Here is a 22775-nt window from a genome sequence, read left to right as displayed (position 1 = left end):
TAATAACAGCTCAATATATGTTCATTGTTACTGTTATTATTGTTAGTATTAATATTATTAGAATTATTGGGACTAGGATGTGGTTCAGGTACCTGAAAAGCCATGCTGCACCCTCAGTCCCAGGAGATGGCAGATCTCCCCTCTTCCTCTCTTAAGTCCACTGATTGACTGGCTCGGCTGTCCGTTTTTGCCTGCTCTTGTTTCCCTGGTGCTAACTGCCTGCCCCTCCTTGATCCTCAGTTCATACTTCTGAGACAAGGAGGGACCTGAGTTGCCTCCTGCATTACCTTTTCCTTGCCTGTGCCAAGCTTTTCAGGACAGACCAGCCCACAGCATGCTCTCCAGCCTGAGGCCTAGCTGGCCTGGTCCAGTTGACCATGGTTGGGGTGAGCCCAGCTCTGGTTGATCTCAGAAGGGGAATGTGGGCACAAAGGAAGGTCTTTTAATTATGGGATTTTCAATTATTCTGGAAAGAGGACTTGAAGAGTATAAAAGAAAAGTTAAAATAATAACCCTACTGAAGTGGCAAGATGACCTTTGGCATTTCACACCTAGCATACCAAGTCGATTCCTTTTCAAAGCCTTATTAGTTACCGTTAAAATCCACAAAGGAAATTGTGTGACTAAGAACTGTGGAAATGAAAGGAAACCTCGAAGGCCTTTATTGAACCTCTGCCTTTCCAGGCCACGCCCTTTCCACCTCTGCATCAGGTCACACTGCAATTTGTCTACTTTCTGATATCTTTATTCACTTCTTTCCATTCATGGACTGGCCAAGAAAGTACAATACGATATTTAAACTACACAGAGAGATGCTGAGGGCCTCCGAATAATTTCCTACGGCTGGGTGAGACCTTTGAGAAACGCTAGTGGGGAACATCACCACCACAGGGTGCGCCCCCAACCAACCGCACTTCCTTCTTTCTCTGATGCTGCCATGGACTCAACTTTTCACCACTCCCTGTGTCCACAAGGTGATCAGAACAACAACACTTCACTCCCTGGAAGTCAACCCATTGCTACTTGAAGACCACACCGGCTCTAGTCATGACTGAAAGAAATTACCATTTGCTCCAATGCCTATAGCTCAGTATGAAGCAGACAGCAGGTAGATGAATGTGTACAAGGAGCCTGTGCTCACAGGCTTTGTAACACCATCATTCTTTCTGGGCTGTCTCTCTTTTCCAGATGCCTATGATTTGGTATTTCTCCTGGCCAGAGAGTAGCACTGGAAACATTGAACACAAAGTCTTCTAACCCTTATTGCTCAATGTGTTTTTCCAGAGCAGCCCAAAAGGTTATGCTGGGTTTCTTGGGCTGCAGAGGATAACTGGTGCCACCTAGAAAGACAAACAGCAGAAACTGCAGAGCTTGGACTGAGCTCAGACAAAAATCTCTGCTTCTTGTACCCAGCTTGAATATTATGGTCAACACTTGAAGAAGAGAAAGCATCACTTAAAACATTTTAATTATCCCCACATGTGATATGGGCCCTAAAAGTTCTGAAATGAAAACGTCACTATCTAGTTGAAGGTCAGTGACACAAGTTTCAGTTATTAAAGGTTTATCACTCTTTCCTGTCTTCCTCTTAAAAAAAAGAAAAAAAAAGTCAAATAAGTCATCAGTTGTGAGACGAACTTCCTTGATGACCAAAACCAGAAGACTCTTTGGGCTTCCTTAACCCAGTTAGCAAGAAACACCTCAAAATAGCAATACAAAGCCAGGACTGAAAAGAATTTAAAGACCATTGCTGACAAAGTTCTTGTCAAATAAAAGTTATTTGAAAATAAAAATAAGGATCTTTTTGAAATTTTGGTAGCAGTTGCCACCTGTTCGCTTAGAAAAGTAACTGCTTTTACAGAAAACTAAATGATTTTTAAAACCTAGTAAAACATGGTCTTTATTGCTTATGTATTCCCTTAATTTGAAGAATATTTTTAAATGCTTAAAAATGGAAAATTCAGTATTGGTCACCTTAAAGATTCTAGATGTATTTCAGCCCAAGCTTGACAAACAAGTGCTTTAGGTATCCGCTCAGCTCCTTAAGGACAACACTGTGGAAGAAAGACTGTGGAAAGGCCTCAGCAGGGGAGAAACCATGTGGTGGAGGCTCAGAGTGAGCTTCTGATCTAGTAGTGGCTTCAGGAAGGGACGCCAGACTTGCCATTCCAGCAGGGGTCAAGGCCCCCTGTCTCATGAAGACGAAGGTGTGAAATCCTCTTATAGACACATGACTCTCTTTCAGTGTATTTTCTTTATTCCATCTTGACCTCAGGATGGATAACTCATCATCCCTTTTGGCACAGATCAAAACCCCTGGATAAATGCCAACCTTCAGTTTGCCTGCATGTGTGCAACCATGGCCAAGGTAAACTGGTCTTTTGGGTTTCTTTTGAGTTGAAATGAGCTGAGCTGTTTGTTCCTCTGAGCCATATACAGATGCTTTTTGAACTATCTTTGTGTTTGAGGGAATTTTTTTTTCATGGTATCAGCACACCACTTCCTCCAAGTCATTACTTTGAAACAGTTTTGTAGAGGGAGATATTCCTGCTGGCCACCAGCCTAGCCAAGCAAAGTGATGACTGAGGGATGGCAGTAAAGCTTTATTAGTGCATTTCATGTTTTTGGATGAATTCATGAAATGATTTCTCATCCACTAATTTTGGCAAATAGGGGGTGGGCTGTCATCTGAGCTCAGCAGTAGAAAACAGCACTTTGTTAATACCAAGCATTGGCTCCCCTGTTTGAATGATACTCAGAATTTCAGCTAAAATAATGTCCTCCGATGACCTTTGCCTGCTCTTCTCTTTATGAGAATTCCACAGAACTCTTTTGAATATGGATTTCCACTTAATCTTTGATACTTCCAGGCTCTTGGGTCCTGATAAATTTTAGAAACTACAAGTTTGAGTGAAGCCATTTTTAACTTCCCTTTTATTTTGCTTTAAATATTTTTAGCAATGAATGACCTTTGAATACTTTTAAATGTTGCTATACAAACATAAAGTGCTTTTACTAACATTTTATAAATATTCCCTTTTCCATAAATTCATAAATTGCTTTTGTCATGAAAATAGTAATATTTTATAGTATTTTAAGAGTAAATTCTAAGCCTTTAAGAACTTTTATGCCTACACTAAGGAAAATAGAACTAGAGATTTAAAATATATAACCATACTACATTTATAGTGATTTTTAGGTTCTCTGATTCATGCATTAAAAACTGATGTGATTCCATAAAATTCTGACTATATTTTTAATGTAATTGTTTATTTTGTGTAGGAAGTGGGAGGAGTTATCCTTGAGGCAAATCATCACTGAATTGACCCAATCCTTTTATCAACTTTATTTTTTTTTAAACCCAAATTCTAGCAAAGCGATAACAGGTATCAATTTCTTCCCTAAGTAATATATTGTACACTGTCTTTATTATGGTTTGGGGGCATTTTAGAATAAAGTCATAACTTTAAAACTTGTTTAAAGCTGCACTTTTAAGACTGATTATGTACATGTCACAGAATCCAGAGTAGGTTGAATATATATTGCTATTCTTCTCCATTGCTTGAACTTCTCCATGTTACTTATGCTATAAACATTTTTGAGATACTCTCATCTTTGTATATCTTAGCACTTCTGAGAAACTCTCATCTATATTCTCAAGATACGGGGCAGAGGAAGCAATAGGAGAAAACTCTATCTCAACATCGGTGCAAATAGAGGTTGGAAGGCATTGCAGTGAACAATGCTAGTGAAGAGTAAGATGTGCCTCCACAAGGTGTTTTGCAGCAGGTTAAGAGTATAGCTTGGATAGTAGGAAGTTCTGTATACAGAAGCCTTTGTACTTTGGAAAATAAGATTTCACATTGATCTTCATACTTGTTTTCCATGAATGCCTTGCCAGTGAGAGTTGGATACTCTGTTTTCTGTGTGGTGTTCAGTTTTGCCAAAGCTTTATTTGACTTTTGGCACTAGTACCTTTCACATCAGAGTGCCATCAGCTTGTGGTGGCAGAACTTGGGAATAATGATAGGAATTGTGGCATGTTTTTTTTTTTTTCTCACTTGCGTAGTTAAATCAGATCTTGCCTCAAGGCCTATTTTCTCCCTGTTTGTTAGGTGTCACCTCTGAAAACATTCCCAGACATTTACTGTTCTCTTTGTTTACTCCTCAACCACTAGAATAAAGCAGCCTTGAAAATAAGCAGTCTTCCATTCCCTGGTTGTTTGAGACTATCTGAAAAGCCTTTGAACATTTTCTTAGTGAAATGAAGAGGAGTCCTGTTCTCTGCAGTGGAGGATTTGGGGACAAGTGGCTCCACATTCTGCTCTTGGAACTTTAACTTAACTACTGATTAGCAATGGCGCTCTCCAGGTGAAATGAAAACAAGTCAGTGAACATAAAACCAACTTATTCATCCCCGTTTCTTAACTTTTAGGAGCAACTGTGTTTTTAGGAAATTTGTAGGGCATTTTTTTTTTTGTTCTGAATTTGTGTTCATTGAGTCTAGTGATGTTTGGAATTACACAAAAATACAGAGGCATTAGTGAATGAGAATGGCCAGCACAAATTGAATGGATCAACGTCAGCTTTTTGAAATAGGGCTAAATATATTTGAAAATGAGTTTTAAATAAATGACATAAATGGAGACTCAAGTGATTAGCACCTACTTTTTTCAAATATCAAATAGAGTAAATTATTCTTTTTTGTTTAATATAAATTTTTTAAAATAACTCATAACTCAGCATTATAAAAGTCTTCATTCTTACATTGCATTGAATTATCCCTCTGTAAACAGAAGGAGACACTTTCCCAGCTGTGTTCCCACCTTTGCCGTCTTAGTTGTCAATCTTTTCCTCCCTGCCCAACCTACCCTTGTTTCCTCTTTTACCAAGTAGCACGAACTGGGGAGAAGTTCTGCTCACTTATTAATCATAGTAATAGCTAATATTGTTGAGTATTTAGTATGTGCCAGGCACTTCACCTCAAAGCATCTGCTTGTCTAATTTAGAAGTATCAAATATCTCCTAAGTGCAGGATGAAGAACTGTGCAAAGTGAGGAACATCCTGTCACAAGTCTTCACTTGGGAAGAGCCAAGTGGAAAGGAGATCAGTTGTCCTTCTAGCCCAGGACAGCTGGAAATTCCACCCCACCAAGTAGATTGCTAGAGTTGCTTTGAATGACCTATGCTCAAAAGAGGTTTTTATCAAGTTTGCAGTCATAAAAAAATTCTAAACTAGATTTTACCTTTTGTAAAATATTTGCATAATAGCTAATGAAGATGGTAAAAATGAGGGAAGCTTGAGTATTCATTAGGTCAGCCTAAATTACTCCTTGGTTTCTGGGAAGTTTGGTCTTGTGAACACTAAAATAAGGTGACTCAGGGTCACAACTGCTGTTTTCTATACCTTAGACTTTAGAAGTTTACACATGTCTGCATGTGCATAACATAAACCAAGGCATTCCTACTTTTGCCTTTGAGGCAGGAAGAGCTATGGTAAGATGTGCCTAGAGGTCCTCCCCTCTCCTCCCAACATGGGATAGAAACATTTCTTAGAGTGGTGAAAATTCTCATAGACTGCACAAAATTAGTCACAGCTAATAAAATAAAGGTAGTCCTTGGTTTATGAACATTTGTTTTATAAACACACAGAAATGGCCACTGCCTTCCACCCAGTCTACAAATGGTTAGAATATTTTATTTTGTTTATGAAAAATCATGGAGTTTTTAGGTAATCTGTAGGTTCAAATAGGAGGAAATAAGAGTAGAGTCACACACTATCTAGGGTTAACTTCCTTAAGTATCTCTAAAAAAATACAAAAAACTAGCCGGGCGTGGTGGCGGGCGCCTGTAGTCCCAGCTACTTGGGAGGCTGAGGCGGGAGAATAGCGTGAACCCGGGGGACGGAGCTTGCAGTGAGCCGAGATTGCGCCACTGCACTCCAGCCTGGGGCACAGAGCAAGACTCCGTCTCAAAAAAAAAAAAAAAAAAAAAGGAAAGAAAATAGGTCCCACCTTCTTTCTTCTGCTTCTGCCTTACCTGTTTCTCAAAGTGATGTCTCTTCATGGTTCCCATTCAATGTAATATTTCTTCAGTTCTCGAGCTAATCTTGACTAGGGCAGAAAGTTAATAATTCCTTGAGCCTACTATTCGTTAAGCTCCAGAGAAGGACAACTCTTCCTCCTCCTCCTCCTCCTGATACCACCTTTAAGTCTTTCCTTTGAGGACTCAGAACTGAAGTTTTAGTTTAGTGACATTATGAACTAAATATACTTTTGGGGACTGGCCTAGCAGTATATCATCAAGTTTGTTTTTTATGGAAATGGTCCTTGGATTGAAATGACTAACCCCTAAAGGACTTTGGAGCCCTGCACATTTGCATCCTAGTTTGCCTGGATTAGCCCTGCTCTGACAGTGATCTTGGTGAGGCTTCACTTCGTAAGATAATATGAGCTGTGCCGAAATGAACACCTGCACCGCACAAAACAGAGGGTAAATTTCCTTCCACACATCATCAACACAGATAGGAGTGTAAGCTCCATGAGGGTGGACAATTTTGTCTGTTTAATCTTTGTATTATCCCCTGAAGCAACCTCGGAACGTGAAGATACTGAGTATTTGTCGAATGACTGCTGTGCATTGAGCCCTAGCACAGCTGCTCGCTAGTTAACATTAGAGAGGCACAGATAGGGTGAGCGGATACAAAGCAGATACAAAGATGATAAAACACTTCTATTTCTAGAAAGTAATTTACAGTTTTATGCATTTTTCTTTTGGTTGGAGAAGAGGGCCGGGAGGTTGAGTGTGGGTCCAGATCTAGGGGAAAAAGTCAGTGACTGCAGGGACCTAGAGGTTAGAGAAGCTCATCTGGAAGGAGGAAGTGCTGGCGACAGAGAGAAGCCATGGTCAGGAGCTGGGTGGGCAGTTGACCAAGGCAGAGGTTATGTCGGGCTATTCTGACACGTTGACCTTAGCCACAGTGCCCAGACCACTACTTATTTGCCTTGCCAGGACACAACTGCCATCCAAAGCCAGCAGTAGCACTCAGCTTGATTTTTGTTTAATCATTGTTTCATTCTATTTTTGTGTGTTTTTTGTTTTTATTTAATGGTGGTGGGGTTGAGGCAGGGAGAGACCATGTAGATTTTTTTTTTCTACTGTGTCCATTTATATTCCTGAGGGTGTCCTACAAAACATAAACCACATGTGGTTTTTATACCCCAAATTTTTGTGGTTTGTTATTCCCACACTAGTCAATATTTAAATGTAGTCATGGAGCTGCTTTTTACATAAGCCACCAACTGATCATTTTGTCGGAATGGATCTGAAACAGAGTGAAATGGTCCAAGTCTTTGGATTAAGCAGCTTCCGTGTTGTGGGGAAATGAGTCAATACGGAACAGAAAAAAATAAAACCCACTCAAAATGGTGGGGAGCTGGTCACTTTCTGATCACACCTTTTCTGATCCTACCATCACCCCTGCATACATATTTGGAGTTAAAGGAACAACATATGTGCACATGCTCCAGCAGGAAGCACTCTCCTTTGTCTTTCCTGTGGCCTGATAGGGTATTGACCCCATTGAGACAACCTGAAAGTGTTTTTCCAACAATCTGTTTCCCCAGTCAGTCATTTGGAGAATCCAGAGAAGCTAAATGAGAGGAGGGAAGTTCTTGAAGGGAAGCTGGGTTCATTCTAGTAGAACAAATTCTGTTCTGGCCAAGCCACTGAGAAAAGCAGGATCTGCTGAGAAGCAGGAGAAAGAATCACCCACGCCTCTGTGATATGTTTGGTAACAAAATGTGAAGCCCCTTCCCAGGATCAGAGGTGAGCAGCTGTGGTGGTCTCCACTGCCCAGGCTGGATGAGCAGAATCATCTGATTGGCCTTTCATGACTTTAAACGGAGCTCAGGCACATGTAGACATCCCAGGACCACCAGAAGCAGTAGCTTCCAGCCTCAAGTGACCCCATGCCCACTTGTAATAAGAGTATTTTCTAATGCCCTCTTCACAATCTTCAGTGAACCTTCACAAATAAAATAATCTGACTTCACACACAGTTTCCTCCCAAATCAATGTAGTCTTAATTTAAAAGAGAAATAAATGGAAAGTAATTTATTATAAATAACTTCAGTTTGTAAGTGATCAGGTGAAACTCATCAGAAAACGAAAGTACGTGGTCAGGTGTTTGCATGTATGGTAGGATCACAGTGGGTGTGGCAGCTGCCATTGCAGGCTCTCTTGAGTTAAAGACTTCAATAACACTATTGACACTGTACTTGGGCTCATGATTTTCCAAAGGGGCAACCAACTCTTGGTAAATATCTGAACAAAACAAAGTATTTCATTTGTATGACATTTGCATTACTGGAAAATACAGGGAATAAATGCAACAGTGCCATAACTACTTTGAGTTTATATATAAATTAGAATTAAGGTCTAGGCTCAGATAACTAGAAATAGCTTTTTTCAACCACATCAATGTCTAACAGGACCTTTGAAGGGCATGTGGGACAGTTCTTTACTGAGTGAGATAGTGTGGTACATTGCAGATCATCTGAATCCCAGGAAGGCCCCCCATTCTCATGGCACTCACAAATGCCCACTGTTTCCTGTCCACCTGTGGAGTAGTTGGGTCTGCCTCTCCCAGGCAGCTGCACTAGCCAGGCCTGGCTTATATGCAGTCAGAGGGCCCCTAGGGGAGTCTTAGGTCACTGAGCCCTTCCCACAGTGTTCAGATGGGTGATGTCAGGCCCAGAGGTGCAGAGCTGTTTACCCTTGTTTCCTGAGAATCCAAGGGAGGGGCCTTTAGGGTCCATATAGTTCTGTCCTCCAGCAGGTGACACCAAGTAGCCATTTAGCTATAGAGAAGTCTGAATAAGGAACAATATGGCTACTTTCACCAGCCCAGAAGTAATTGTAAAGGCCCATCCTGGCCTTTATACCTAATGATTAGCAACCAAAAGGAATGCACAGCTATCGTGATGCCAGTAGCTTCTGTCAGTGTGTGTGCACAAGTACGTACCTGGCAGGATGTGAAAATGGGGCTTTCCACCAGTTTGTCTCTTGGGTTGTAAGAAGCCTCTTTCTATAATTCACATGGGTTTTCCCCTTGGGGCCACTTGTATTGGATGTTGGTAACTGGGAAATGTTTGCATTTTAATTAAATTACCTAAGATAAGATAGTGCTTAGAAAAAAAAAAAATGAATGGTCTTTTCACATGTGAAATCGTTTTCTCTTCAAAGAAATAAGGCAAGTGATGTTCCAACCTCAGCATTTGTATTTGTTTGCTTTTTGTTTCTTGGTTTTTGCTGAGCACAAAACTGCCAAACTCAGCGTGGAGAGGTGAACTTCCGCGCTGTGCCCTCAGCATCTAGGGTACTGGATCAGGCACACAGGAGGCATAGAATACAGATTTGTTGGATATGAGTATGTGAAGCCGTTATGGGAATGTCCTTTCTAGATAGTCCTGGACCTCTTTTTTCCCACCCTAGTTTGGTTCTCCTGCCTCTTTCCAAGTCAGTCATCTCACTATTTTCTAACTCATTCTCTCCCTGACACTGGCAAACAGCCCTGCTTTAGAAAGAGTTGTTAAATCTGTTGGCAGGGCCCCCATATTGTCTTTTTAAATGGCTGTCTTGTGTCCACCTGTTGGGAGAAGCAAAAGCCTCCCCAGGTCTTTTTGGAGGAGCAAATCTAACACATTTCCACTTTATCCTGGCACCTTCTTGCCTAGAGCCAAACATGGAGCAGCATAATCACAACCCCAGGTTAAGTGAAAGTTAAAACTAAACTTAGAACTGAAAGCTTATAAAATTCACTTACAAACATTTTCAAGCACCTGCATTATGCCAGATACTGTTCTAAGTTGTTGGGCAGCAGCAGTGAGCAAGACTGCCCTCGTGGAGCTGCGTCTCTGGTGGGAAGAGCAGATCAGGCACAAATACTGCAGAACATAAGTGGAGTGAGGGGAGCAGCCAAGAGAACAGTCCTCAGAAGAGGGGACAGCAAGCACAAAAGCCCTAAGGCAAAGAGATGTGGGGAGGAGGTAGGGAAAGAGGTCAAGGAAGGAGAGGGGAAGTGGGGGAGTGTCAAATCCTTGAGGACCTTGCTAGTCATGGCAAGGACTTTAGATTTTACTTGGTATAAAATGGAAAGCCAGTGAAGTTTTTGAGTCCGTGAATGCTGTGGTTTGTATGTGTCCCCTGAAGTTCATTTGTCAGAAGCTTCATCCTGAATGCAACCATGTTGAGAGGTGGGTTCTTTAAGAGATGATTAGGTCCTGAGTGCTCTGCCCTTATAAATGAATTAATGTCCTTATTATGGGAATAGGTTAGTTATCGCAAGAGTGGATTCCTGATAAAAGGATGAGTTCTGTTTCCTTCTTTCCCTGCCTCTCATTGTGCATGCTCTCTTGCCTTCAGCCATGGTAATGACACAGCAAGAAGGCCCTCACCAGAGGTGGCCCCTCCACCTTGGACTTCCCAGCATCCAGAACCATATCTGGCCTTTTCATAAATTACTCAGTCACCAGTATTCTGTTACAGCAGCACAAAACAGACTAAGGCAATGAATTTTTTCTGAGCCCTCCATTTAAAACCATTCTATACTGCAGTATCTCTTCATATGTGGTACTAGAAGTGTTAGCACTAAGACTCCAGGAAAGAGAAGCCAATTTAGCTCTTCTACGGGCCACAAATCCAACAATACCTAGTCAATTCCCTGTTTTAAGAGATGGCTTCAAGCAGAATAAACTCTTCCTAAGAATTTACAACTGTAAAACCTAGAGTTGGCTCTAGGTGGACCAAGACTTTTCCGGGACTGACATTGATTGAACATCTGTTAAGTGCCATGCAGGCATCCTGCCAGCATAAAAGATGAGTAAGATGGGACCTGCGTGTCAGGCCCTCACTGTCCGAGTTGTGTTACCCGGTGTGGTAGTGACTGTGGAGCACTTGGAGTTCTGCCGGTAGTAAAGTACACACCAGTTTCTGAAGACTTCATGTGCAAAAAAGAGTGTAAAATACCTAATTCATAATTCTTTTAAAATGTTTAGTACATATTATAATGATACTATTTTGGGGGATTTTTATTGGGTTTTTTTTTGATACTATTTTTGAAGTAGTGTGTTAAAATATATTATTACAATCTCACCTATTTCTTTTTAACTATTTCTAATATAGCTAGTAGAAAATATAAAATTGCACACATGGCTCAAATTATATTTCTACTGAACAGTGCTAATCTAGAAAACAGGATCTGTTCTTTTGTAGGTTGGACTTTTTATTTTTGCTTTTTTGTTGCCACTAATAATGGTGTTCAGGTTTTGAGAGTTTACTCCTTTTCTGGGAAGAACCACTTGTTCTTTGACCATTGTAGGGGAGCCCTCATTCTATCCAGTTTCATCCAAGAGCAAAAGAAATTATTTTGAGAAGTAAAAGGTAACTTCTGTAACTCTATAACCTCTACAAGTCTGAGCATTTTTACACTAGATTAAACAAACCTCTTTAACAGCCTCTAGTGGATGAGGAAGGGAATGAGCCACAAGTCTTTTTTTTAAAATGCATTTTGTTATGGAAACATTTTAAATATATATGAAAAGAAGACAGAACTGTGTAACAAACTGCTGTGTACTCCTCACCCAGCTTCAAGAATGGCTATTTCCTGATCAATTTTGTTTCATTTGTACCCCTACCCACTTTCCCTCCTTTTCCACATTACTTTGGAAACAAACCCAGGCATCATGTTTCATCCACAAATATGTCAGTATATATCTCTAAAAATTAGGGATTCTTTCTTTGTAAAATACAACATAACCGAAGTAACATTGTCACACCTAACAATTATCAATATGTTAATATCATTAAATATCTGAACAATATCCAAATTTCCAATTGCCTTTTTTTTTTTAGTTTTTTTTTTTTGACTTAGGATCCAAGAGTAACATCTACACGTTGCTTTTTTCTTTTTTTTTTTTTTTTTTTTTTTTTGAGTGTCTTTGCTGTGTCACCCAGGCTGGAATGCAGTGGTGTAATCTCGGCTCATTGCAACTTCCGCCTCCCGGGTTCAAGCGATTCTCTTGCCTTAGCCTCCTGAGTAGCTGGGATTACAGGTGCACGCCACCACGCCCAGCTAACTTTTGTATTTTTAATAGAGACAGGGTTTTACCATGTTGGTCAGGTTGGTCTTGAACTCCTGTCATCGTGATCCGTCTGCCTCAGTCTCCCAAAGTGCTGGGATTACAGGTGCGAGCCCCCACGCCGGCCCACACGTTGCTTTTAATTGCTGTACCTCTCAAGTCTCAGGCTCCCCTCGCTCTTACTGCATTGGCTTCATGCTCAGTCTCCACGTCTATGATGTGGGTATAATACTGCCATTCCAGCCCCACACCTCTAATGTGGATAAAATACTACCAATTCAGCCCCACATGCCATAGAATAAGTCTCACTGCATCTCCTTGGTTCAAGAGTAGTCACATGGGCATCTCTGAACCAGTCACTGCAGCCAGGGAACCCCAAGGCTCTAATTAGCCAGGGCTGGTCACTTTCCATTCCTGGAGTCAGAGTAGAGTTACTCCAGATCTGGATCATAATCCCAAAAGACACAGTCTAGAACACTATAATCCTGAATGTTGAAATTCCCAAAGATGAAAATTCCTAAAGTATAAATCTCTAAAGTCTAAAATCCCTAACATCTAAAATCCCCAAAATCACAGTCACGGAATAGCTGCATCATGTTAGGCCAGCTCTTTGGACTGTCTCCGTGCAATTGCCCGTAATCTATCCCCATAATACCCTTTTCATATGTCGAATTTTCTTTTTAGTTCTTTTTCTTATTTTAGTTTTTTTTCCACTATTTTAAATTTTCAGCATGATTTTTTATGTATTTCATCTTTTCATCATTTCCAATACTGGACATACACATTGTGTAGAGACTTTTGGAAAATTCTGATTCATTAAATGCATTTTTTGCAAATTTAACTCCATAAAAATGCATCAGCACAGCATTGACGTTGTGTGTAAGCCTTGCACATATACATAAAAATGTTGAAACATCCTCAATAAATGAAGAGATGGCCTTTTATACAAATCTGAGTTTATGAAAGAAAATTTCTTGAGATAACAGCTCTTTGGGCAACTGCCTATATGGTAACTGCATGTCACAGTTTTTGATCTCATCAAAAGATTATTTGTTACAGTATTTCAGATGACCAAATTTATAAAGCTGAGCACACACAATACCAACTGTAGTGATATGCATTTATACACTTCCCTTCTTGCCCTATTTCTTTGTGAATACAGATGTCTACTTATAACTTCTATACCTGTGCTGCTGTTGTTAGAGTACCTGAGTGTTTATGCTTGCAAAAATATATGTGTTATTATTGTCTATTTTATTGTGTAAAATGGCCTATGAAGTGTTGTCATGTTTTTATATGTTTCTTAAATAAATTCTCCTTTAAAAATGTAAATAAATGTCTTTCAAAGAATTCTCTATTATTTCTTCCAGAATTATATTTTCAGGATTTTGATATTTTGGGATTTCAATATTCAGGATTCTGGTGTTTGGAATTGTGTCTCTCAGGATTATGACTGAGTCCCTCCCCACTCTTATCTAATGTTAGCATGCCGTAGAGAATTCGGGTTTTCCAACCCACAAGTCTCCAAATTATTTGACTCTCACCCATCTTGGTTGCAGATCACAGCCAAAAAAAGGCCTCTCTTAACAAAGCTGTATTTTTTCCCTCTGTGCCTCTAGTCAGTTTTCAGCCTACATTTATCTCTCTCCTGTGGATCTTAGTAAAGGACACAAGAAACAGCCAACACACTGCACCATTCTGAATGTTTTTCTAGTGAACCCTTTAATGGTGTACCATGAGTAGGCCCCTGTCTTAGACCGAGGAGTCAATAGGTGGCAGCATAACTAGCTATTTTGTTGTCAGTTAACAAGGACTGCCAACTTTCCAGTCCAGGCCAGCCTGTGCTAGCCTTCCCCAACCTTCAATCAGCCAGTTGCACATTTTAAGCTTAGTCACATTCAACACTCACTTCTAGTACCAATTCCTATATCACTTAAGAGTCTTTGTATTGCTAATAGTAGAAAACGTGACCATACCAGCTTAAATAAAACAGAGAATTTATTTGCTAACATAAATTAAAGGTCTAGAAAAAGGCCATCTTCAGTTATAGATAGATTCAGGGCTCAACCAACAACACCAGCACTTGGTTTTTCTCCGTCTTCCAATTCCCATTTTGTTGGTCTTGGTTTTAGACCCCATGTGGTCAAAGGATGAGTGCAACAGGCCTATTCCCTACATCCTCACAGATCTGGTTCCAGCCTCATCCCTCAGGGATAGAGCTCGCCTCAGGCTACAAGTTTCCTTGATTCTGATGATCACAAGCCATCACCAGAAGTCTCTAGGGCCAAATGAATGCAAGGCTCTGATGAGCCAGTCTTGAATCACATGCTTTTCCTCTGTCTGGAGTGGGAGTGAATGCCTGTGGATGCACATGTTTTGAGAGTGAGCGGGGGATGATTCTCCACACAAACAAATGGACATGATTATAAGTAGGGGGAATGGTTGCTGAGCTGCCGAAACACAACGGAATACACTGCAGACTTTTCCCCAAGTAAAATTATGTCAATTTATATTAACAGGGCACAGAATACTAAAAGGTTTGTTTTTAATTTCTCTATGTTTCTGAGATGATTTTTAAATGATCAACCCTCTGCGTAGCTATACTGATAATTATATGGTGGAGAGGATTATTCCTTTGTTTCTGCTCTTTTAAATCAAATAATTCCCACATTTTAACATTTCGAAAATAGATTCTTACAGCTAATGCATATCTTTAATCTGGTAGTGTTTCTTTTTCACCCTAAAAATCTATTAAGGTGTCATTCTGCAGTCTAAGAAGGAATAATGTAAGTTTTAGAACTGAGGAATGCAATATTATAAAACAGCTTTCCACTACTGGGGCAAATGCTGCACCATAACAGGTAGTCATGGAAACGCAACTTGAAAAACCAGAATTGTTAAAAACTTATGTTGTCATATTTTACACATGCCACTGTTGCACTGATTCAGTCCATGATTGGGGGCCACCGCAGGAGAGTTGTTGGCTGTGATTCTTCAGCACTTTTTCCACCCTGGCGAGACCTACATTATTGTTTTATAATCTTCTGCCTGCTCTTGACTTTTTATTTCTATAGATTAATATGGAGGATTCTTTATGTGATTGGTCTGCAAGCCTATTGGTTATTGTTTTACTCTGTCATTAAGCTCGGACTGATGTATATTAAATGAGAAAGAGATATACATTTAGAATTCTCTTTAAGTCCAGAATTGTGATTGTCCTTATTCATCCAGGCTTTCAATCTACTTATCTCAGGCCTTTGGTTATAGTATAACAACCTCTCCCATCCACATCACAGACTTTCTTTCCACTCTCTTCCTTCTGCCTCTTCTTACACTTACAGAAAGGAGGTAGGTGGTATCACCTGAACCTGAAATGAGGCTGAAGACATTAATGGCACTGGACAGTGGAGTGGAGCCCAGGCTTTGGCCACTGCTCTGCTGCTGCTAGCTGTGTGACATGGGCAGGATGCCTAACTTCTCTGTAACCCTGTTTCTTCCTCTGTAAGTGGTGATGTAGACTTTGATCTCTACAAGTCTCCTGCAGCCTTAAAGTTCTTTTCTTTTTAAAGAATGTGACTGCTGGAAAAGCTGACACTGATCTGAGAACTCCACTTCACTGAGGAAGACCAGACAGCACTGTTACATCCAGCACCTGTGGGTCATCCACTGGAGAAGTGGCTTCCAAAGCCTCTGAGGTCAGCAGTGTGGTTAGAGCTCTCCCCTATCCACCACATGATCTCTCCCCATCTCCAGCTTTTCTTGCCTTATTTCCTTTACCTTTTTATTTCCTCCCCTTCCTTTCTGATTGGTTGTTCTATTTGTTTTCAATTTTCTTAATCTATTTTTCTCTTCACATTGCCCGATGGCATAAGCCACCTGCACTGCATAAGACTCTGCCTGCATTGCCAAGCCCACTGATGGGCCAAGGGTTTTACCTACTGACCATTTCTCTGGAAATTTTCCCTTTAACAGCTTCTCCCAAGAAGGCTTAAGTCTAGTCTTGGCATTCGTTTTTTACCATTTCAGGGGGAACAGTCTTAAGCTTTTAAAGGAATATTATGCTGGGCAGCGTGGTGGTTCACGCCTATAATCCCATTACTTTGGGAGGCTGAAGTGGATGGATCACTTGAGGCCAGGAGTTCGAGACCAGCCTGGCCAACGTGGCGAAACCCTGTCTCTACTAAAAATACAAAAAGATTAGCCAGATGTGGTGGTGCACGCCTGTAATCCCAGCTAGAGAGGCCAAGACATGAGAATCACTTGAACCTGGGAGGTGAAGATTGCAATGAACCAAGGTCATGCCACTGAACTCCAGCCTAGGCAACAGAGTAAGACTCTGTCTCAAAAAAAAAAAAAAAAAGGAACATTATGCTATAGTAGAATTTGTAAGAAACATTGATTTTCTTTTTCATTCAACAAACACTTATTTTCAAACACCTACCAGGTGTGAGGTGCAGCATTAGATGCTAAAGCAACAGCAGAAACAAGATGGGACAAGGTCCCTGCTCTCATAGACAAGGTCCCTGCTCTCATAGAGCTTGGATTCTAGTAGGGAGAGACATACAAGTAAATAAATACAAATAAGACAGTGTCAAGTGGTGATGTGTGCTATGCATAAAAGAAAACGGGAGCAGAAATGGGTCATGAGGGAGAGCATTTTTGCTGACATTTGAAGAATAAAAAGGAACCAAAAGATGAGTGTACCAGAGGAGAGTACCAGGCTTGCAAGTAAAAGGCCCCAAGATGCAAATGAGCTTGGTGCATTTAAGGAACAGAAAGGTGTGGAAGGTAAATTAGCAAGGCAGAGTATTACTTGAGATGAAGGCAGAGAGTTAAGGAGGGGCCAGATCTTGTGGGTCCCTGTGGACCTAAGGGTTTGGACTTTTTAAATGAAATGAGAAGTCATTGGAGGGTTTTAAGTAGGGGAGGAACATTATCTAATTTATGTCCTATTGTGCATAGTAGACACCTGATAAATGTGTCCAAAGTTGATTGTAGGAATAGACTCAAACTACACAACTACTCCCTTGCGTGTCTTGGGAACTGCAGCCTTCTAGGTGACATACTCCCTTCTAAGTGAGCTTTTCCTAAGGCAGGGGTCCCCAACCAGTCTATGGCCCGTTAGGAACCAGGCCACACAGCAGGAAGTGAGCAGCTGGTGAGCCAGCGTTCCCTCCTGAGCTCCGCCTCCTGTCAGATCAGCTGCGGCGTTAGATTCTCAGAGGAGCAAGAATCCTAAAGTGAACTGTGCATGCGAGCTCCTTCTGAGAATCTAACACCTGATGATCTGAGGTGGAGCAGTTTCATCCCGAAACCGTCCCCACCCCCTGCCTCCACTCCGTGGAAAAATTGTCTTCCACAAAACCGGTCCCTGGTGCCAAAAAGGTTAGGGACCACTCCCCTAAGGGATGGAAATAGCCATGAATGGTATGTGTACTGAGAGAGAGAGAGAGATAGATAGCTAGAGAGAGAGAGAGAGAGAGAGAGAGTGTGTGTGTGTGTGTGTGTGTGTGTGTGTGGTGTCTTACTTAGAGAACTTCAAAATAATTCTGTAAATATATAGAGAAATTGTCATATTGCCTGTGTTCTCTTTTTAGACCCGACTATAATTAGACTTCTTCAAAGATTCACTCAGGCGTTTACTTAATAGTTGATCAAGTTTTCTGTTTGCCTGAGGGTTTGTATCAGGGGAAGTGCTGATTGCTGCAGGCCTCCACCTCTGTCCAGTCCCATGCCTGCAGGTATTTATTCGTGTGTTAAGTCACAGGTGGACACCAGGCCAGAGTTAGACAAGAGGCAGTCTCTGCCTTCAAGGGGCTCCAGGCAAAGCAGAGGACTCTCAGTCACTTATTCTTGGAGATACCACTCCAGGAACTGTGCCCACGGCCTGGCATCATGAATCTGCTCATGCAGTTAGACTCCTATCTCAGGGAATTTTGAGTTTAAAAGATCCTTAGACATCATCTATCCCAGTACTCTCCAGTAGGAGCACTTCTGGTATTTTGGGTGGGACTGTCATAAGCACCATAGGAAATTTCACATTCCGGGCCCCACCCACTGAGTGCTACAGACCCCTGCCCCCACCATTCCCACTCACTGCTCTCCACCCCCAACAGCTACCTGAGTTGAAAATTACTCATCTAGCCCAGTTCTATCACTTTACAGGTAAGGCAGTGTTAGACAACGTGTGTTCTTTTCATGCCTCTGGCCTCTGATCCCAGCAGAATCAGGACCCAACATTCAGATTTTACAGTGAAGCTAGTTTCTGAAATATGCCTCTCTTTTTAATTCTTCCACTGTTTCCGGTTTTTCAGAATTATATGCTACGTGTTGCAAATGTAAGTCTGAACCTTTAAGATGGGTTAAGAAAAAATTATGAGCATTTTCAGATCATTCTATACATAACTGAAGGTTTCGATAAAATGATTTCTACATGTATTCCATTGCCATTCACCTCTTGAGTTCTTTAATAATGAGAAATCTGACTTTCTTCCTTCTGCCCTCTTTATCTCTATGCTTTTGTCAAGCATCTTCTAGGAGAGTTACTGTTACCCCATTAAGTGTGGGGGACAGAAACATTTTGGCATAGAAAGCTATGGATCTGCAGCTGAATTAAGCTGTATATTATTTACCCTGACTTGGGCACCAAAATCACGTTTCAAAACTCATTTGCTGCCAGGTATGGTAGCTCAAGCCTGTAATCCCAGCAATTTGGGAAGCTAAGATGGAAGGATCACTTTGAAGCTAGGAGTGTAAGACCAGGTTGGGCAACAAAGCAAGATCCCATCTCTACCAAATATAAAAATAAAATAAATTAGCCAGGTGCAGTAGCATATGCCTGTAGTGTCAACTACTCAGGAGGCTGAGGCTGGAGGATCACTTGAACCCAGGAGGGGCCACAGGGAGCTATGATTATACCACTGCACTCCAGCCTAAGTGACAGCAAGACTCTGTCTCTAAAAAAAAAAAAAAGAAAGAAAGAAAGAAATAAATAAAACAAAACCAAAAAAAGAACCTCATTTGCCTTCATACACCTGACCTGCTCTCTTCACCTGCATTTGTAACTTTCTCCCCACACACTTGAATGCCCTGTAAATGAGAGAAGCCCTTAGCCTAATTAAGAGATAAGGTAAGGTAGATAAGAGCTTTTCTTTCTTGAGTGACTCTTTTCCCTATTACTTAATGGAATAGTCAGTATTTACAGTGATACTTTCAAATATAATTTTCCTCAAGTTCCATGAACAGTTATTTTTGTGGGAATATCTAGAATAAAGTTGGACTCTTTACGGAGTGGAGGTGCTCATCCCCTCTTGTCACTGTACCAAATAGCTGTGTATTACACCTTGTGGGGAGGAGAAACATTTAACTTTTTTAAATTTAGGTTTTTTTCTTGCTTGCTTCTTAAGCAAAACCAATCTAGTTTCTTTTTCTGCAGCAAAGGAGGAAGGAACAAACAACAAATTAATCAGACAGGAAGCGAATAACCGCAGAAGGACGTCTGCCTCTGACTCAGTATGTCACATTTAACAAGAGGCCAGAGCTTGTCCAAAATGGCTGTCCAAAAATGACCTCACACTTGCGTTAGAAGATGATACCTTTTTCAGGGACAGTATTCTCTCTTGGCTTCTGTCCTGCTGGCCCTCTGTCTGCCTGTGTCCCTGACCATGGCTCCCTGCAGTACCCTTTAACGGTAAGAAAAATTATATTCAAACTAAGTTTATTTCCTTTATCAGCTACAGGGAAGAACTAAATGGCTTTTAATGGACCATAGTATGTCGAGATAAAGTTGTTTAATTTTTCTGTGGAACACCATGTGAGCTATTCCTGTTGCTCAGAATGCTAGTTTCACCACTATGGTGATTGTGAATGATTCATAACTTATGCTTTGAGCCAAAATGTAAGCAAGATTTTCAATCGAATTTTTCTTGACCACTGGACAAGTTTGGATCCACAGGAATTTATTTTCCCATTTAAATTGGGGACTTATGTCAGTAAATATATCCTTTTGGTATATGATACAGTTGTCCACACAACTGCCTTTGAATCTTTGGTGTGGCCAGTAACAATAAGTGCTTTAAAGTTCAAGGAGCCATTGGAAGCTTCAAACGAAAATACCATGGAACTAAGCTGTTGGCAGTTCTCTTGCTGCCGATGTGCTATTTAAGTTCAAAACTCAAACTAAACCATTTCTTAGCAGAGTCTTTTAGAATATGATTTGTCTTTTAGAATAAGTCTATTCCTGTTATAACAGTGTGTGTACAATTACTATCGCAAATCAAATTCTATAGCATTAATTATAACTTTATGTTAAATATGATTAATGTTTTGGCATAAAATATTGTGATTTTTAAAATTTCAAGCCATATACTCAGAGACTTACAGAGCAGAACTAAGGAAACTTTTTAGGTTAAAAAAACTTTTTTCTAGAATATGTAGCAAAAAACAACTTGACTTATGTTCCTTTCTCCCCATGGAGAAATATAAAATAAAGCTTTGCAAAACTCAGAAGGCACATACAACTTTAGTCACTAAGTACAAGGTTTTTGGTTTTTTTGTTTTGTATTTTTAGTAGAGACGGGGTTTCACCATGTTGGTCAGGCTGGTCTCGAACTCCTGACCTCAAGTGATCCGCCCACCTCAGCCTCCCAAAGTGATGGGATTACAAGCATACAAGTTCTTTTAAATAATTTAATGGCATACCTAGTATATGTAATAGAGAATGGAGAGGTGGTAAATGAAAAGGCTCCTGAAAGATTCTTACTAAGCAAACTAAGACAACTTGGTAGAGAGAAAGTTGAAAGACTGGGGAAAGAATAGGACAGGATAGTGAGAGAGGAAGATGAGAAACTGGGGAAAGGTTTTGAGGTTGATCTGTGTAGAAATCATACTCTTACAATTCACTTGGACTACAGTGCTATGTGTTAACTTTATCAAGCTTTGTTGCTTCTGAACTGGAATATCATCATGTCAAAACTCTTCCTTTTATAGGTCTAAGGTCGTTAAATGACTTACCTAAAAGTCATTTTTCACGAAGTCAGGTTTTCTATTGCTCTTTGAAAAGTTTATTCATGGACTATTTGCTCATAGCGCTTCAACTACTCTAATATCTAACCTTTTAAGGGTTACACATACTCTGGGTGGACTGAAATATTCAGAGAACTCCCTGTGGTGAAAATTAGTTCCTGGGGTCAAGCAGCAACTTCAGATCTGATCAGATTCTAAATCTGGCCTGCAGGCTGGAAGTTCCCCAACCTACCTAAAATGTAAGATGAAGTGATACCGAATTCCTGGACCCTTTAAGTTTTATGACCTTTTGAAGCCTTCTTAACATTTTATGAACACACATCATTTACTTTGGAAGTTTCTGGCTATTTAAATTGTGATACATTTCTGCTTTAAGGTTTGACTCATTTTGTTCAAATTGTTAAACATGTGCTTGTTGTTGAAAAAAGCATTTCTCCTGGACTGCCATAAATACCTCTGTCTGTCCTGAAAATTAAAACTGTAAAAAAATACTAGAATAAGGAGTGCCTTAATCAGTATGCTTTTCTGAGAAATTTGAAATGCACTTTATACACATCTTCCTTCACCATTCACTTGTAATACAGAAGTTTGCATGGGTGTACACACGTAGGCTGATTTAAATCAGCTCACGGTTTCTCTTTCTCGTGGTTAAATAGGGGGAAAGACTGTAATATTTACTGACCACTTGTTCTGTGTTAGGTTCTTCACCTTTGCTTATTTTGTTTTTTGAAAATGGCTAATACTTATTAAGCACTCCCTCATTTAACTCTTGAATAACCCTATTAAGTAAGTGCTATTATTTTGAAAACCGGACTTAGATAAGCTAAGTAATTTATCCAAGGCCACCTAACAACTAAATGTGGAGGAAGTTATCTGAATTGTAAGAGCTTTTTTTCGCAAGTGCAGCTTGGAAGCAACATTATAAATAATTGTATGATTTTTCTTTTCTGTTTGTTTTTTTTTTTTCTTTTTTTTGAGACAGGGTTTTGCTCTGTCATCCACACTGGAGTGCAATGGCATGATCAGAGCTCACTGCACCCTCAAACTCCTGGACTCAAGCAGTCCTCCCACCTCAGCCTCCCAAGTAGCTAGAACTAAGATGTGTACCACCATGCCCAGTTAATTTTAGATTTTTTTTTTTGTAGAGATGAGGGTCCCACTATGTTTGCCCAGGGTGGTCTCAAACTCTTAGGCTCAAGCGATCTTCCTACCCTGGCCTCCCAAAGTGCTGGGATTCTAGGCATTAGCTACAACACCCAGGCAGTATGATTTCTTGAGGTGCTTTTCCGGCCTTGGGAATCTGAGAGTACAAATGTTTTGCTTTAAATGTCACAGCAACAGTAAATATCTTTGAAACTAATAATCTCAAGTAAGATATTTTCCTTTCTAAGTCTTTTCACTTCTTCAGAGGTAAACTTGGTGACCCTTCTGCTTGTATCATAAAGCTGTACTATGATAAAATGAATACACTATATCAAATGTGCTAACATATATGCCATGTGTATATGTGTGTGAGAGAGAAAGAGAAACAGTGGCACATCTTAATCCTCTGGTAGAACTAAATGTGGTAATAGCAATTTAGGAAGACTTTAGCTTGGAGATTTGAACCCC

At 40.4% G+C, this 22775-nt stretch overlaps 1 protein-coding gene across 7 annotated transcripts in view; it reads left to right on the top strand.

Annotated features, from left to right (window-relative positions):
- Window positions 1–22775, top strand: part of WIPF1 (WAS/WASL interacting protein family member 1) — a 118260-nt gene that overhangs the window by 60616 nt on the left and 34869 nt on the right. For 2 of the 7 annotated variants that reach the window (XM_031651366.1, XM_017946667.3), the window contains one exon: window positions 19576–19830. The exons of 4 other annotated variants lie outside the window; for them this stretch is intronic. The gene's annotated coding sequence lies outside the window, so the exon portion shown is untranslated. Of the gene's footprint in view, window positions 1–12165; window positions 15836–19575; window positions 19831–22775 lie in introns of those variants that run through there. One more of the 7 variants, XM_031651367.1, reaches the window with a different exon arrangement.

Source organism: Papio anubis, chromosome 10, assembly GCF_008728515.1.
Source record: "Papio anubis isolate 15944 chromosome 10, Panubis1.0, whole genome shotgun sequence".
In the NCBI taxonomy this organism is placed as follows: domain Eukaryota; kingdom Metazoa; phylum Chordata; class Mammalia; order Primates; family Cercopithecidae; genus Papio; species Papio anubis.
The sequence above is the reverse complement of the archived record's forward strand: the minus strand, read 5'-3'. Positions and strand labels throughout refer to the sequence as shown.